This window comes from Melospiza melodia, chromosome 1 (genome assembly GCF_035770615.1).
Source record: "Melospiza melodia melodia isolate bMelMel2 chromosome 1, bMelMel2.pri, whole genome shotgun sequence".
Taxonomy (NCBI): Eukaryota; Metazoa; Chordata; class Aves; order Passeriformes; family Passerellidae; genus Melospiza; species Melospiza melodia.
In genome coordinates, this window is record NC_086194.1 from 29,882,592 (window position 1) to 29,899,212 (window position 16,621).

Below are 16,621 nucleotides of genomic sequence, written 5' to 3' on the forward strand. Positions count from 1 at the left end.
TTTCTTTTATGAAAGCAGGTTGGTTAAAATGTCTGTAGTTTTGAGGTTAAAAAGGTCAGACCCTTAAGTCTGACATAACATTTAGTGGGCTTTTATAAATGTTTGTAACTTTGTAACATTATATTTCCTAAAGTTATTAAAAAGATGGCTCATGGCAGCGTTTCTCATAAAGCTGGGAAGACTGCGAGTACTTAGCAAAAGCTTTATTTTACAAGTTGCACTATTCCTTGTTTTATTTTTTTTTCATTAGAATTTTCACTGTGATTTAGCATAAAGAATAAAAACGTGATAATGTATATGTACCATATAGTCTTTTTTTACCCAATCAACTGCCACTGGTGGCAATGTCCAGAAAGGGTCTTTAAGGAACAAGTCACCCTGACTTCCATCAGAAACATGAGGGTTCAATAATTTTGTGCATCAGGCCTTTTGTGCAGGGATCACTTCACTTACATTTGAAATGGAGCCATTTTTGAGAAGCATGTGTCAGGTGTTGAGCAGAACACAGCCACATCTTAAAACAGAATGAATGGCTGAGAAATGGAACTAAAAAAAATAATGGATCGACTTGTTACAGTACTTGCTGTGATATAATTAAAAACACTAATAATCACTTCCAACATGCACCCTTCAGCTGAGAACGTATCCCTGCAGCAAGTGGCCTGCTTTCAATTCCTGGGAAGCTTATTACAGTCACGGTTCAAAAGCCAGTATTTTAGAATTTGGCCAACAGAATGCTGTTTTGGTCAAGTACACTAGAGATTAGGATTTTTCAGTCTTATTTCTCAATGTATTTTTTTTTTTTTTACACAAGGCCACTATTAATTATTTTATGTGGTCATTTAACCTGTGTTCACTATAACAGACTTGAAAGCAAAAGCACAGATTGCAGTTGCATGATGTGGTAGGTGGAAACATTTGTTCTGAATAACAATATTTAATTGAAATCATATTTAAAAACACCAAAGAGTTATTTTCTCACAAGCCCATAGAACTCTTACGAACAGGGGCCATGGTAAGATGATCAAAACCCTACTTAGTCAAGTTAAAACAAATAAATAAAATAACATGTGACTTTGGCAAGGTTTGGGTTCTATGTAGGTTCTGGTTCAGTGCCTCTGTTGTTGGCTCCAGCTACAGCCATGACTGCAAATATTGTTTCACAAGCTTCAGCAATGACACCATTTGTTACTTTTGCCTAGTACAGCACTGGTGAAAGTCAAGATCAGTCATTCTCCTGCAACATCTCCATCATGCAATGGAGTTCCAGCCATAAAGCATGGGAACACAGAGTAGATATGATGTCACTGTCGGGCATCTTTATGGAAATCAGAAAGTTTCAGCGATGCTGACCTTTGAAATTAAGTTTCCTGTCCTCTTCCCCTTTAGGAGGATGAAATGTGATGTGTCTGTAAGCTATCTTGAAAGACATGTCCTGTAGCTACTTGGATAAACAGCTGACACACTTAAATGTTTTGTGAAGAGATGCAGAGTCTAAAAAGGCAAAAAAAACCCCAGAAAAGGTCCATAGCAGATGTGGGGTGGTTTAATGGTATTGTTCCACGTTGCAATAACATGCAGGAAACTGGGCAACACTGTAATCTATAAACCAAATTATTGGTGTTCTGCCCAAACATTTTAAAAGCCAAACACCTGCAAGAAACAGCCAAATATTCTGAGCAGAAGACTAATCCTTCTGGGATTTTTTTACCCTGCAAAGCAACAACAAAAAAAAAATAAATCTATGTTTATGAAATTGCTTTCTTTAGGCTTGCTAAGCTACAGGGCATTTTTTTCCAACAGTTTCCAAGAGCTGCTCTGGTAAACAAAGTATAGATTTCTTGTACCTAGGAAAAAACTGTTTACCTTTTGTTTCCACTCCCATTTTATAACAGTCTTGGTAGTCTTCACACTACAACCTCAAATCAGCTCTTTTGCTGAAGCACTGTGGGGTTTTTTAAATTGAAATCTTAAAAATGCCTCAAAACCTTTGAAATTAAAGTCCTAGGAGCATCAGCTCTCATGTTTAGGGTTTTGGGGTTTTTTTTTTTGGGAAAAGTCTGCTCTTTCTCACATCTAAAATGGTAGATTCAGATTCAGAGTCATTTGTCAATACATTCATCATGAAACATGCAAAACCATTTAAAGTTGGAGTATGAACTAGCAGGAAAAAGAAGAATATAGAAGGTTTTGTTTTCTTTTTTTACTTCTTTTTTCTGTCAGTGAGGTGATAATGATTTGGTTTTAATTCACTGAATAATGAATAAACTAATAATTCATTAAAAACCTCAACTTTCCTTTCTGTTAGTAGACAACCCAGAAAATATCCAATAAAATAATATAAACAGTAAGGAGACTCAATAGAATGTCACTCATTTACATCCTGCAGATGACTTCTTTCTTACCCAGAGACAAATTTTATCTGTTCTTTGTCCGTAACCTGTGGCCCATTGGATAGTTGGAATTTATCAGAATTTCACTGCCTAGAAGTGTTAATTTGGACAGAAAAGGAACCCCAAACCATTTGTGCAGCTCATTACTCAGCTATTTCAGCTACGGCCCACCATCCTCAGGCCCCAAAAGTGATTTAATGTGGAGTGAGGCCTAAAACACCAAGGTCTCTCTAAAATTATTCATCCTTTTACTTTTCTGCAGAACTGCCTCAAAGGTTAGTAAGGACTAGGGCCTTGCTATGCTAGGAAATGTATTCACATTAATGAAAAAAATACTATTTGCTTTGAAGGTCTTCTAGCAATAACAGTCAGTGGACTTATGCCCTCTTAAACAGGAAAATCAAGTAAGGAGACCAAAAAAAAAAAAAATAAAACAAATGTGGGGTTTATTTTTCTCTCAAGTTAGGAAAAATAGTTGGGCTTGTTTTGTTCTGTACATACTGAACTATATCCAGCTTGTTCAACAAGGCTTTGACATGGAAACACCAAGAGTCAAGGCTGAATTTTTCTGTAGACCTGTGAGCAAAAAATTAGTGGTACTGAGAGAAAAAGGAATGAACAAAATACAAACAGGAGCAGGAAAAAATACCTGGTTTAAGAAGGAAAAAATTATTTAGTAAAAAATATTCTGACTAAATAATTTACATTTCAAAAAAAAGTATGTTAGGAAAATAATCTACTCTGTGTATTATTTATCCAAGAAAATATCAAAATGCCATGTTTCAGTAAGGCCTGAAACATTTTAAACTTATTCTAGAAAAACTATTTAAATATTTTGTGCATTTAATTTTTTATTTTTAATTTTAATATATTTGTTTGTATATTTCTTTTTCTTTCTACTTAGGTTTTTTTAAATTCATAGAGGGAGAGAATGGCAAACTCAAGGAAGCCTTCATCTGCATTTTAAAAATATACTGTAATCCTAAAACAACGTACTTTTTTCCTTCACAAAGCTGAACAAAACTTTTGTCATCTTTTCCAAGAAGCAAAAAAAAGCAAAACTTAATTCATAGAATGACACAAGCAGCAAAATATGTAAGTCATCTTACATTTTCATTTGCTGATGTGGGAGTGCCCTTGTGGCAGCCATTTCAAACAGGGCATGGGCACCACCTGGCAACCCTGTGCAAAGCAAAAGAGAGGGTGAGAAGGAGGCAAATGTCCACTTTCTTTTTGCTGTTATGGTTCACAAGCTGCTGCCGTGCTGACTTTTCAGTTTTTCTGTGTAGTCTTTTCCGCGCTTTCTGTGAATTTGCCACATTTTGCCCACAAAATCTTTTTACATTTCTGAAAAAAGAAAAAAAGCTGCACAAAGGGCATGAGCACACATCACTTTAGAAACAGTCTGATAATGTACACCCATGTGTGTGTGCACATGTGTTGAAAACATTTATCTGAACCTTCCTATGTTACTCCTGCTTTCAAAATTCACAAGTGTCATACCAATCCCAGGCACAATATAAAAAAATAGTATTTGCAATTGAATTGCCTCTATATTCAGCTATTTGGTCCATATACATTGGTACTGATGCAGTCTCAAAATGTCGTTCTCTGCTTTCTGTTAGCTATAGATTTTTTTATCATAAGAAACAAAAGAACAAGGCTTTGAACCGACTAACTCTGTCTTCTAAACAAAAGAGAGCAGATACAGCAGGCATGTGTGCTCCCACTCACAACTTTGAGCAGCCATTTTCAGGCAAACAAGAGGAAGCACTTTTCATTACAATGTACAATTAAATCATGAAACTCCTTACCAGAGGATGATGCAGAAGCCAAAAGTATAACAGGGTTCAAAAGGAGATTAGACTAATTCATGAAGGATATGTCTATCAATGGCTACTAAGCACTGTGATCCGGATGCCCTCTGGAGAAGGAAGTCCCTAACCTGCTGCCTACTGGAAGCTGGGAGGGATTCCATGGGAGAACTTTGGCATCGTTTCTAAATTCATATATACATAAATATTAGTTTAATTGAACACCTTAAAGAACTGTTTAGTTCACAGACTCACAGTTCTTATTCCTTCTTGACTACTCAAATGTTTTCAATGTTCTTTCTGGGGAGCTTTTTTAGCAACTTCAACATTACATTAGTCCTTTAGAGACAAAACAGTAACTTCTGTTAACATGTTTACCTGATGTTATTCCTGCAACTTGTAGAAATCTCTCTACCTTTGTAAAGCCGCAACAGCAGTTCCCAGAAACCTGGTAAGTATAACTGAAATAAAATGTGATATGTGCACACCTGTACAGCAGATGACTATGTTAAAAGCGATTAAATAGCATTTTTTTGTGTGTTTGTTTTAATTTGAACCTTACTCCCTTAGAGGAGTAGCAAGAAAATGTTAGAGCCAGGACCCCTCTGAGCAAACCAGTTCACTGGGGCTGAAGATGCAGCCCTTGATTTTGCAAGCAGAGGACAGATAATTGTCAAACCCCAAAGAACACATCATTGCAAGTGTCCTGCAGTAACACAGTCTCTTCCTGTGACCTTCCATTTAAAATATGTTTCTATCATTTATATTGCAATTGTGTTTTAATGTAAGATACATTTGGAGTGTAAATATCAAGATTAAATCTACCTTGAAAACTCAGGCTGAGTCAGGTTTATAGCCTAGAGGCAAGTTGTGAATCCCATAAAGCATTGTTTGAGGGACCTGGTTAGTGTTTTGTACACCTGCTTAATGTTTTTTTTTCATAGTCACAAATGTCAAACTGCTCACTAACGCATTGAGGTTTGAATGACAGCCATGCACTTGAGCACCAGTTATGTTTTTTCACTACCAAATTGGACTATAAATGATGAAAAAGAGGTCAGAAAGGAAGTATGGAAGCATACAAATTTGAAAGGGGAAACTGCTAATAGTCATAAACCGTGTGCAATCAAAGGACCAGCAAGTCATTGTGAATTACCTGCTCCATGAATTACTGATCTAACTGCATTATGATATGGAATTTTCTAACTCCTTTCATCTGTGGTGCAACAGCTCCTAACAGCTCCCAGATCAAAAGCACAATTGCCAGTGAAACCATGGAGAAAAAGCCCACAACACTGACTTTCATTATGAGCACTTATTTGTTAAACTTTTCTTAATATACAGGTTTCATTATTTATTGATTCACTGATTGGATGTACTGTAAGTGTGCCACCTACCAAATTTGAGGAAATAGCACAGAAATAATCAGCAGTGTGACACCTCAATGGAAGTCAAAACTTGTAAGCATGTGCACATAAAAACTCATAGCTTGTGTATTTCTCCACAGGTGGTAGCATGCAGAACATACATTGGGACATTCTTGTTTGTTTGTTCCTTTGTTTAATCCAAATCACCCAAAATACTTCAGAAACTATTAATTCTGTGTTAGTAGTTTTACTGACTGTATACAGGTGGTGTGAAAATTAGCTTGCACATGCCAGTAAAACCTACAAGAAGACGCAGTCTGTGTGGGCAGTGATGAGACAACTGATTTCTACAGGTGCCTGCCATGGCCCAAAACAGAATTCTAAGCTCAAGTGATGACCATTAAGACAAAGCTCAAGTCAGCAGGCATATTAACCAACATGTATGGAAAGTTCTTTTATCTAGGCTTATAAATTTCTATGGTGTCTATTAAAATGTACTAGAGGCATTTCTAAACAAACACTTTCTCTTTTCCCCCTAAATCTAGTTTCAAGGCTGGGTGAGACAAAAATGAGTTTAGTTATCCTCACCTGAGAAAATTCAACAATAAATATATAATAAATAAATACATAAATGAATAAACAAGGTGTGAGAAAAAAATATGTATGTACACATATGTATACACACATGCACACACACACACACACACACACATGCACACACATATATACACATTTTGACAGATATCTCTTTTGTTTGGAGGGTTTCTACTGAGACAACTCTGTGTATGTCTAGAGATAAAATGTGAATTGTTTTCACCATCCTGAGAGGCACAGTGACTTTTTTTGGACCTTATCTTAGGGAATAAATGCTTCAGGCACTAACAGCTGCATCGTTACTTCAGTGTGAATATACTGAATTCTTTCTACCTGTGATCATATTTCCAATGTGTGTGATGTGCAAGCAAAAGGAAAGCAAATAGTGTCAGTATCACCTTGCTAGTAGATCAACCTACAAAACAGACTTCCTCTTCTGTGGAAAGAAGTGATTGTGAAGGGACCAGTGCCCCCCCAGTTTATGTTTCCCTCCCCCAGCCACCTCAGTGCTGAGGCAGAGGCCTGGTTGGGGTGTCAGGGAGCTGAAGGAGCAGGGAGCCAGGGAAGGCCAGGCTGGCATGCAACCAGGAGCACAGGCTTGCCGGACAGCCTGCCTGCCTGCTTTCCATTGAAACTTTCAATGGAATCAAAATGTTCCTGTGAAATGTTTCAATCCTGTAAAATCAGTATTTTCCATCAGAGAGGCGTTCCACCAGAAAATTTTCAACCAGCTCTAATAAATCAGGGCATCTTTAGCATCTCACACAGGGGTGCTGCTGAAGGACATTAAATTTCCTTCTCAGAGACCATGAGCCAAAAGCTCTCCTTGCCTGCATCCCACAGCACAGCCATGGACATCCCCAGAGCTGTCTGCCACAGCTCCCAGGGTGTCACCACTGGTAGAGCTTGACTGAAAGTGTCCAACAGCAGGCACCACGAGTTCCATCTGGCCACACACAGGGCAGAGATCATCTGTGACATGTTTGGGAAAAGTAGGCATTTTTTGAAGATTTGAAGAAGGTTTAATAGATTTAATCTATCATAGGAACCAAAATGTTCTCAGCTCCAATCATGAGCAGAGGTTTTTTTATGCACATATAAATGAATATATATTCTATAAATGAATATATACATACATATATATATGTTGGATCATTTGTGTTTAAATCTCATTTTTTCTTTATTGGGTTATTTAGCTGATTTTCATGTCTTCCTTAGGAGGTGGATTCATGAACTTGACACAAAATTATGGATTTTATTTATACAAAAATTTCATTCAGAAAAAAAAATGTTAGGAAAACAGCAGCAAGAATGTCAAGCAAAAGAAAGAAAATTAATAGTTCCTGTCATCTGCCAGTTAGAAACCACTATTGATGATCACACCTCTTCATATAACCTGAGTGAGAGATTTTAGGAGCTTGTGGTGTACTAAGAGTTAAAATTTAATCAGACAAACATCTACAAATATAAATCACTGTCAGCAACTATTCAATTAAGATTTCTTACAAGTAAGTGAATCTAAGTGATGGGAAACTGATGCTTTATAGGTTGGAGTTTTTTTCAGTGTGTATAATGAATCCAAATACATTTCCTTACCACAAGACAGAGTTAAAAGAAGGATAATGTCTTTCTGTAGCTGATGTTGGAACCCAGAAAGACAATTTTGAATTTATTGTCAGGAAGCGTTAAATAATCAAACTACACAAAGGTAATCAGATCAATGCAGATTTTTAAATTCTGTTTTATGACTCACGTTTAAGGACTGGATTTCAAACTACGGATGTCCTTCAATTTCTGTTTGGTGAAGCTATAATATTTCGGAGCAAAAGTCATCTTGAAGCAAGTCATGCAATAGTCAAGATCTTCTAGGGTGCAATTTCTTAGTCTGAAATCAGCCTAATAAATCTCAGGAAGAATGTGCCTATTTCACTGCATTAGCCATAAAAGGAGGCTGTGGGGACAAGCTTTGGGTAAACATCTGCACAGTAGATAATTTAAGCAAGGTGAGATGAAATCCACCCAACTTTTTTTTTTAAGTAACTTTTCATTAAATAAATTGCCAGCCAAACTTCAGGCTGTAGGTGACTAATGTTTATACTGATCTTACATTTTTCAAGAGAAAGTTTATTAAACATCATACTGATATCTGTGCTTTAAGTCCTTCTCATAATAGGGAAGGTTTTTAACAGACCAGACCCTGAGGCTCAGCAAATATTTTACTAAGTGACCTCAAATTCAGGGTGTAAGTATTAGGAGTCTCACTCATTTCAACCCTTGCAGTAGCAAGGCAAAGGAAGAAAAGAGAAAATGAAAAAGCATGAAAGGAAAAAGAGAGATACAGACACACATACACACACACACAAAAATAAAATTAAAAGAAAAGCAAACAAAAAAGAGAAGCCAAAAGACCAAAACAAAAAGAGAAACAGAAACAATCTACAGAATAACAAAATTCCTTTTTTGTGTCATAGAAAAACATGCATAAACCACAGCAGATAATCTTCCCATCATCACAAGAGGCAGCCCTGAAACAAAACTCCAGATTTAGAGATCTGGGTGGTTGGGGAAGCTGAACATGGAGCTGTGCCCTGTGTCTGGCACAGCCCCCAGACACAAACACTCCCCCACCAGCAGCACTGGGTGCCTGGCCCACCTCCAACCCAGCACCAGCTTTTCCAAGCACTCCTCATCCTGCAGACACCCAGCCACTTGCATGTTGCAAGCCATACATCACATCCAATATATAAAGTGACTTTCCATCCTGCATGTTTTAGGGGTTTAGATGATTTTAAGCTTCATTAAATGACACATGCTCTTCTAAATTTCCCAGACGGTGGCTCGCAGCTGACCCCAGCTGAAAGTGGGGGGATTTTTCATACTTGAAGACAGAAAAGCATGGCAGCATTGCTGTCCCTTGGGTAATGTTTGGTGAAAGAGGAACACCACATGCAGCTGTGGCTGAATACTGGTGGCCACTGCTGTCCCTGCCACACAGTAAGAGGTGTTCCTGGTCCAAGAGGGATACACTTTGGGAAATACACCAATGCCAGCCATAGAACATGTGAGTATACAGTACAGGAAATGCATAAGTACCTATATGCATATTCACACATACATATGGGTGTATATATAGGTGTATATATATATATAATTTAAAGTGTGATGTGCTTGGCTAAGATACCAGGGCACATACACCTGAATTACACGTGAGTGTGTTTCTGTGTAGATGGGAAAGAGGGCAAACACAGCATTGCACACGTGCTCCTCATGTGCTCCCACAATGCCTTGTATTTCTGCTGTTTTGGCTGGGTTACCTCAGTCCCTGAGTCTACACTAATGCCTGTCACCCTTTTGGGTACATTTTGTTATAAATCTAAGCAAGCAAATATTTGTGTCAAAGCTGTCTACACGTGCAACCAGTTGAGGAGCTGAAATGCCTTCAAGTCATGTACCAACTGTTTTCATTTTCTGTCAAATGGTGTTTCTGTTGTTTTCTAATCTCTGCCTGTGTTTTTTTTTTATTGTCTTTATTCTTCTCTAAAGCTTAACTGCCTTTCTCTTCTTTGCCTAACTTCTAGGCAGTGAGAAGAATGTGTAGGAGCCATCTCCAAATTTTAATACAAAGAACAGCTAAAATTCCCAACTGTATCAAAACAGTCCCTTGCAGAGCTGTTCATCATTTCTTTTGTCTACATAAACCCCATCAGAGAAGCCATAATGCAGCCCTAAGAAACTACCAGAAATCCTGTAATAAGCACTTTCTTTCTAATGTGGCAAGGGCTTTGAAATTCAAGTTATAAATGTGACAGAAGGATTGAATTCAAGTTTACCCTGTGGTTACAGATGTGGTGTAGCTGGGTATGAAGTTTGTGCCTGTGTGCTCTCCCAGTGCACTCAGTCAGTAATTGCCTGGGCCCAGGGCTTCTCCCACAGAGGTAAGGGCAAGGGAGTGACAGGAGAGCAAGGACAGGCTGGAGACATGGTAGAAAGTGCAGCTGAAGGAATGATCCCATCTTCTGTGTGTAGTTAAAACAATTAGGAGATGTTTAGCAGGTAATGAATCCAATGAATCAGTACCAATGAATCGTGGACATGCTTAAGTGTCCGCAGAACCACACTCTTCACAATTTGGGAAGTCTCATCTAATACAGCTCAAGCTGTCACTGCAACACAGATTACAGTCATTACTGCATAGTGACTGATCATCTTGTTTGAGAGATTTGATTCCCCACATGAGAATTACCCTATACAGATAAGCCAAGACTTTTGGGGTTTGCCAGGGGGTTTTCTGGGAGCTGTTGTTTTTTGGGGGGGTTTTTTGAACTTGTTTATTTGTTTTTGTTTTGTGGTTGTGGGTTTTTGTAATAAATAATCCAGGACTCAGTATGCATCACCTTTTAAATGCAGGAAATCTCTAACAGAGATACTGGAAAGGGAGGTTTCTGGCAAGTATCTCTCTTCATAAGGTAACAGCAGGACAATTTGGACTATGGTGGAATTCAAGGAAAATAAATATGAAATTGGCAAGGCTCAAAGTAAATCCACCTGTCTTAAGATGACTTCAGCTGTAAACGCTTTGGGGAACTCAGACAGCTACCACCCACAGTGAGGATCACAGAAGGAACCAAGATGAACTCATCAAAACAGACCTGACCTTGCATTCTCTCTAGCACTAGTCCTAACACTCCGCTTGCTTACTCTGCCTTAATCCACTTACCAGGTTTTCTGAAGTCAGTAGCCTAAAACAGCATGTTACCATGTCCTCCTTAGTTTAACTCTGTTTACTCAGATAATAATAAGAAATAGTAACAACAACAACAAAAATAACAAGCTTTCTTAGCAAGGTCAATAGCATTCAGTTACCTGCATGTTCATGTAAGACCTTTTTCTGCAAGTTCAGGGAGTTTATATGGAACAGATGAGCACTGAAGGCAGAATTATCATCTTCCTTTACTGCCATAAATTTGAAACAGCTCCATGTAACCCTGAGGAATTAAATGAATTTTGCAGTTTCTAAAATGGGACAAGACTTTGGCCAATACCATGTACAGTAACAGACTCTTTAACAAACATATATTAAGGACACAGAAGGAGGAAAAAAACAACAAAACAACAGCAGAAGAAAAATAAAGTGGTCCTTAAGTGAACATCAGTGGTTAGAGGAAGGATCTTCTATGAGCCTGTGAGAAGCAATATGCATTCATAAACCCTTGTCTATTGCTAACCGATGGATGGGCAAAATTTTATTTAGCCACATCAGCAGCAGACTCACATAAGAAACAGCAGGAGCAATAAAACTCATATGGATAGCTTTCATACATATGAAAGTTTCTTGTACCACGTGTCACATATTCAGTTTGTAGGAATAAATATATTAACTATGTTTTTCTAACTGAAAATATTTTCCACATGTGAACAGACTTAAAAGCATGTTTAAAAAGAAGATGCAATAATCAGATTTTAAACTTTGGCTTTAAACTCAAAGCAGAACTTGAAGTAAGCCTTGGGGATGTTCCTCTGTTTGAAGGAATGCACAATTCTTGTTACCTGCTTCAAGCGATGAATGGCAACGCTCAGTCACAAAAATGCAGCAGAACTACTTAGGGGTGTGAGGAGACTACATAAAATACATTTGAACACCAAGACCATGGTAGTCAGCAAGATTTGGAAAAGATTGAAGCAAAAGTAGATTTGAAATCTTAAATAAAAACCTCAAATCTTTGCTGATTAACCATTACTTGTTTCCAAAGAAATAAATCATGTCAATTCCTATTCCCCAGCTACCAGAAAAAAAATGGGATATTTGTTACTGAAAATAACTTCTCTCAGAAATACAGGGTCAGCTATTTCATCAAAGACAGGGCCAACTAGGCAATGTGCAGAATGAATGTTGTTGATTGGATTCCTTTGTTAAGGACTGCCAGAAAACAGTATCCAGTAGTAGCTAAACTGTGATCAGATGGCAAAAGAAAATAGCAATTGTTCATCGGTGCTGTGCCCTTGATTTTTATTTGAGCTTGTACATTGGGCCTGTGTGGTCATGGGAGCCAGGCAAACAGCATGGGGAAGAAATGGGAAGAAAGGAGCCCTGGTGATGAGCTGCACAACATTTCAGAGCAGTCTCTGGAAAACACATAAATGCAGACCCATTTATGAATCTCCTATTATTTTCATTTTGTGAGTTATTTTGCACATTTCTGGCTTTGCTGTGGTGCAGGAATTTTCAGGAAAATTCAGTCTCTGCTCATACATAGGTAGGGTAAAAAATGCACAGCATGCTTTGGAAAACAACAGATGTTAGAGAAGTCATTGCTACTGTTAGAGTAGTAGTTCCAACTTGCAAGTAACATTTTATTCTTTGATGTGGTCTGTGTATATCTCCTGTTGCAAGACCCTAGCTAGCAATAAAATACCAACAGAAGTAGAACCAGGAACCATAATAGGATGATACAGGTACAAACTGAAAGGAGATAAATTAAGTGTTTTCCATCACTAGAGTGTTTGGACTGGCACACAGAAAGGCCAAGAGGTCATATCTAATCGAGGAAAACAGGATAGAAGAAGCAAGGAACATGCCAAGGACTTTACTATTGAGCCACAGTGCCAACATGCAATGATTTCCCTCTCTTCCCTTTGCACAAACACAATTATTAAGCTACTGAGCCTCTTTGGCTCAGAGGAACAATACAGCACCTTGCACCAGTAGTGCTGGGAAAATGAGCACCCTCCCCTCTCTTCTTCCTGTAAAAGATCAGGAGAAGCTCACACAACATTCTCCCTACATTATGACATTAAGGAGTTCCTGGGGTAGAGTTTTTACTCTCATATTTAGTAGCTCTTGCTGGACTTTTCTTTCCTGAATGAGCTACTCAGGTTTTTAACCTGCGTAAAGTTTTGGCATTCTGTGACGATGAATCCCAGAGGCTGGTTGTAAAATCAAGCATTACTTCTTTCACTGATCCTGCACAGTCATAATGTTGTGTCATTTATTCTGCCTTTTTTGGCCGGCAGTCATTAAAAGTGTGTGCCTCTGAGTCATTTGGCCTCTAAGATAGTTCCAGTTATATGTTGACAGTTTTTAGTAAGATGCTAGGAAATATTATAGGTCTTGTGATTTCTGTTTCTTCTGTCCTTTTCCAAACTGTTCTAAACCGAGTGAGAAAACTACTAGACGGGCTTTTCTTAATTTAATAGGATGCAGAATATTATTGTATGCTCTATTGTTTATAAAATCAGCATTAAAATGGTTTGTACATCTTTGCTGTGTTGTAATGAAACAAAAGTATTTTTATAGTGGTTGTGATTGGTTGGGTTTTTGGTTTTTTGGATCACTATTAAATGTAGGTAAAAGGCCACAGCAAAATTTCCAAATAATGTTTTCTTAATATAATTATTTATCTTGACTTTTGAGACACTTCTTTTCAAAACCCTCCCGAAATGCATTGCCCCTAAGTGCACAAAACAGACAACCTGAACGAGTGCATAACTGGGGTATAGTGAAAACTAAAATAAAGCAAATGCCCTTTGGGAATACATTTGTATCACAAATACCAGCTGGCGCTGGTCGAGGCAGCTCTTGGCAGTCTCTGTAGCAATGTCAAAGACACAGTGTTTCAGAAACAACTGATGAGTCAGCGGCAAAAGGTTGAGAGATTTAGTTCACAGAGGCCCATTTATTATATAATGAAATATTTCCGTCACATCCCATATTTGACATCCCATAAGAATACCAGTTGCAGGCTGAGCTAATAATACCACCTATTATTGAAACTGCATTAACTTACTCAGGATCTGACCCTCTTGCCACCTGCCCATAGACTTGTGAATCTTTAACCATTTGGGGTTGTAATTTTCCATGTTTTATTCTGTTGTCCTCTGACCCACTTCTGGAGTTTTTTTCAAGCTAACAAATACTGTGATTCTTTCCAAGAAAAGCTCTTGGGAAGAAAAATGTTGTTTTGTTCCTGTGAAATAAGGCCTGATGAACATGTTGAGAAGCTTTCTGACATTCATGCTTTGGAACAGGAATATGAAATTTGGGCTATAGGGAAGTTCTGAGGAGATTATTTTGTAACTCTCATTATGGTCTTTTACAATTGATCCATCAATTGTTGTGAACTTCTAGAACTAGTTCCTGACATCTGCAAATTTTTCTTGAGCTTTACACAGAAAATGTTTGAAAGAACTCCCACCATAAAAAAAACCTCTCCTTTCACAAGAAAAAAAAAATTAAATAACTAAAGATGGTAAAACCTTCAGCCAGAAAGGATTTAATAACAAAGGGAAAGAGTATTGTTCACTTTTCACTATTTCTGTGATAAAAATAGAAATATTTTTGGTCACACATCACGTACAGTCTGCTTCACAGGAATGTTTCCTAACCTTATGTGTTACACCCTGTGGAAGATGGGTTCTCTATTGCTCTGACCTCTCAAATTTACTGCATTTTCACTAGCTAGGTATTTTCAGCCCTTTATGTAAAGTGTCAATTAAGGCTTCATTTGCAGCTGTGCTTCTGAAGCTGAAGCTTTCATTGTATCACCTCTGGAAGTTGGAATTTATTTGATCTGCGGAATAGTAAAACTATTTGAGAACATGAAAAGCGCATTAAATGTTACAAGCATAAGAAAGAACTACTACCCCTGGACAAAAGCTATTGCCTCATGGCAAGATGATGAACACAAGCAGCAAACATAAAGGAACAGGAAGAGAAGCAATAGCAGTTTGTCCTTTTCTGGAAAGTCTGGCTTGCTTGCTGACTGCATGGAATGAGTTGCAGGGAAAACGAAACTAGAGAATATGTAAAGCTGGGAGATGAGATCATCCCCCCCAAAACAATCCTTCAAATTCATAGACACTTCTGGATTCATGAGGTGAGAATAGCCAGCCCTGAGGACTGTAAAACTCATTTGTAGCATTTGGATTTGCTAACATGCACTTCCAAACTGTCTCCTCCTAGAAGAGGAAGAAAGAAATGTCCTGGAAATCAAGGGTGAAGAAATGTAATTTTTTTAAATTGCTTCCTAAAATGAGAGTGACAATAGCCTGCATCCAGACAGCCTCTGCTAACAGTCTGCACCAATCCAATCAAGTGTTACAGCAACCTTTTAAGTTTTCATCAGCATATCATTTTACAACAGCCTGATCCTGCAAATGGCTGTTCCCAGGTGCATAATTTTTACCTGTGGAGTCCACTGAAAACAATGGATGTCAGTGCACAAGAAACTACCTGGAGGACTGAGAGTCCTGAAATTGTTTCTACATATGATAGGCAAGTTGCATATTTGCTAGGGGATTTTCTTTCATATGTGTATTTGGGGCTTTTTTGTTTCCAAAACTAAAATGGAGATAGGCCCACGTCAAAATACCCAGACAAAACCTTTTGAACTTTAACAGTGGATAGAGTCCAAACCTACAGCAATCTCAAAATTTTGCATGTATAGTGGCTCTTTATAGTGGGCTGGATCCAAACCTCGCATTGAAAAATATCCCCAAGGCAGCAGAACTTGGATCTGTGCTTTCCGGTTTGAACCCAAACTGAAAGTGTTGCAAGAAATGGCTCATTAGTTGACTCTGTAACATTTGCCTCCAGAAATCTGTCATTGAACAAAGGCACATCAACATCTGAAAAAAAATTATTAGCTATTTTTGGATAACCTGAAGGCCCTTTAAGTGTTGTAGCTCAATATTTTTTTGGAAATCAAGGTCTATTGCAGAGCTGTCTGAGATCTCTCTATCAGTGCAGACAAGGCTGACTTTTAACACAGTGAGAACATCAACATCCTCCTTGGGGTGGCCAAATTTTTAAAGACAGCAAAACAGATCCTCCCTTGAGGTGAAAATGAGGGCATGATGAAAAGACTCAGTCAGATTTTCAGTGACTGTCACAAATACAGTAGCTCTTTTCTTTCTCTTTCAACCCTTCTCCTTTTTTAATGTTATGGTATACATCTACCCCATCTGTCATGATAGGAAGGCCTCTTCCTCTTCCTCTTCCTCTTCCTCTTCCTCTTCCTCTTCCTCTTCCTCTTCCTCTTCCTCTTCCTCTTCCTCTTCCTCTTCCTCTTCCTCTTCCTCTTCCTCTTCCTCTTCCTCCTGTGTAGTTCTTGCCTTGTGAGCCAGCAGCTGTGCCTGCAAGAGCTGGGAAGGAGCCGTAACTTCCAATCACTGTCATTTCAAGTATGGGCAAACCCAGACCACAGATTACATCAGAGAGGCTGACAAGTGTGTCCTTCTCCCCCACCTCCTTCCTAGAGCCACGGGATGGAAAGTGAAGGATTCAGTTAGGCCCTAGCTCCTCGTGGGAAAATAAAGAAAGTGAGAAATCAAGTACTTGGATTATTTGTGGTCTTGTGAAAGCAATTACAGATATTTATGTGACCAATTTTGTGCCTTTGCTTGGTTCAAAAGCTGGTTAACGTCACAGCCAGACAACACCTTAGAGGAGTAACAT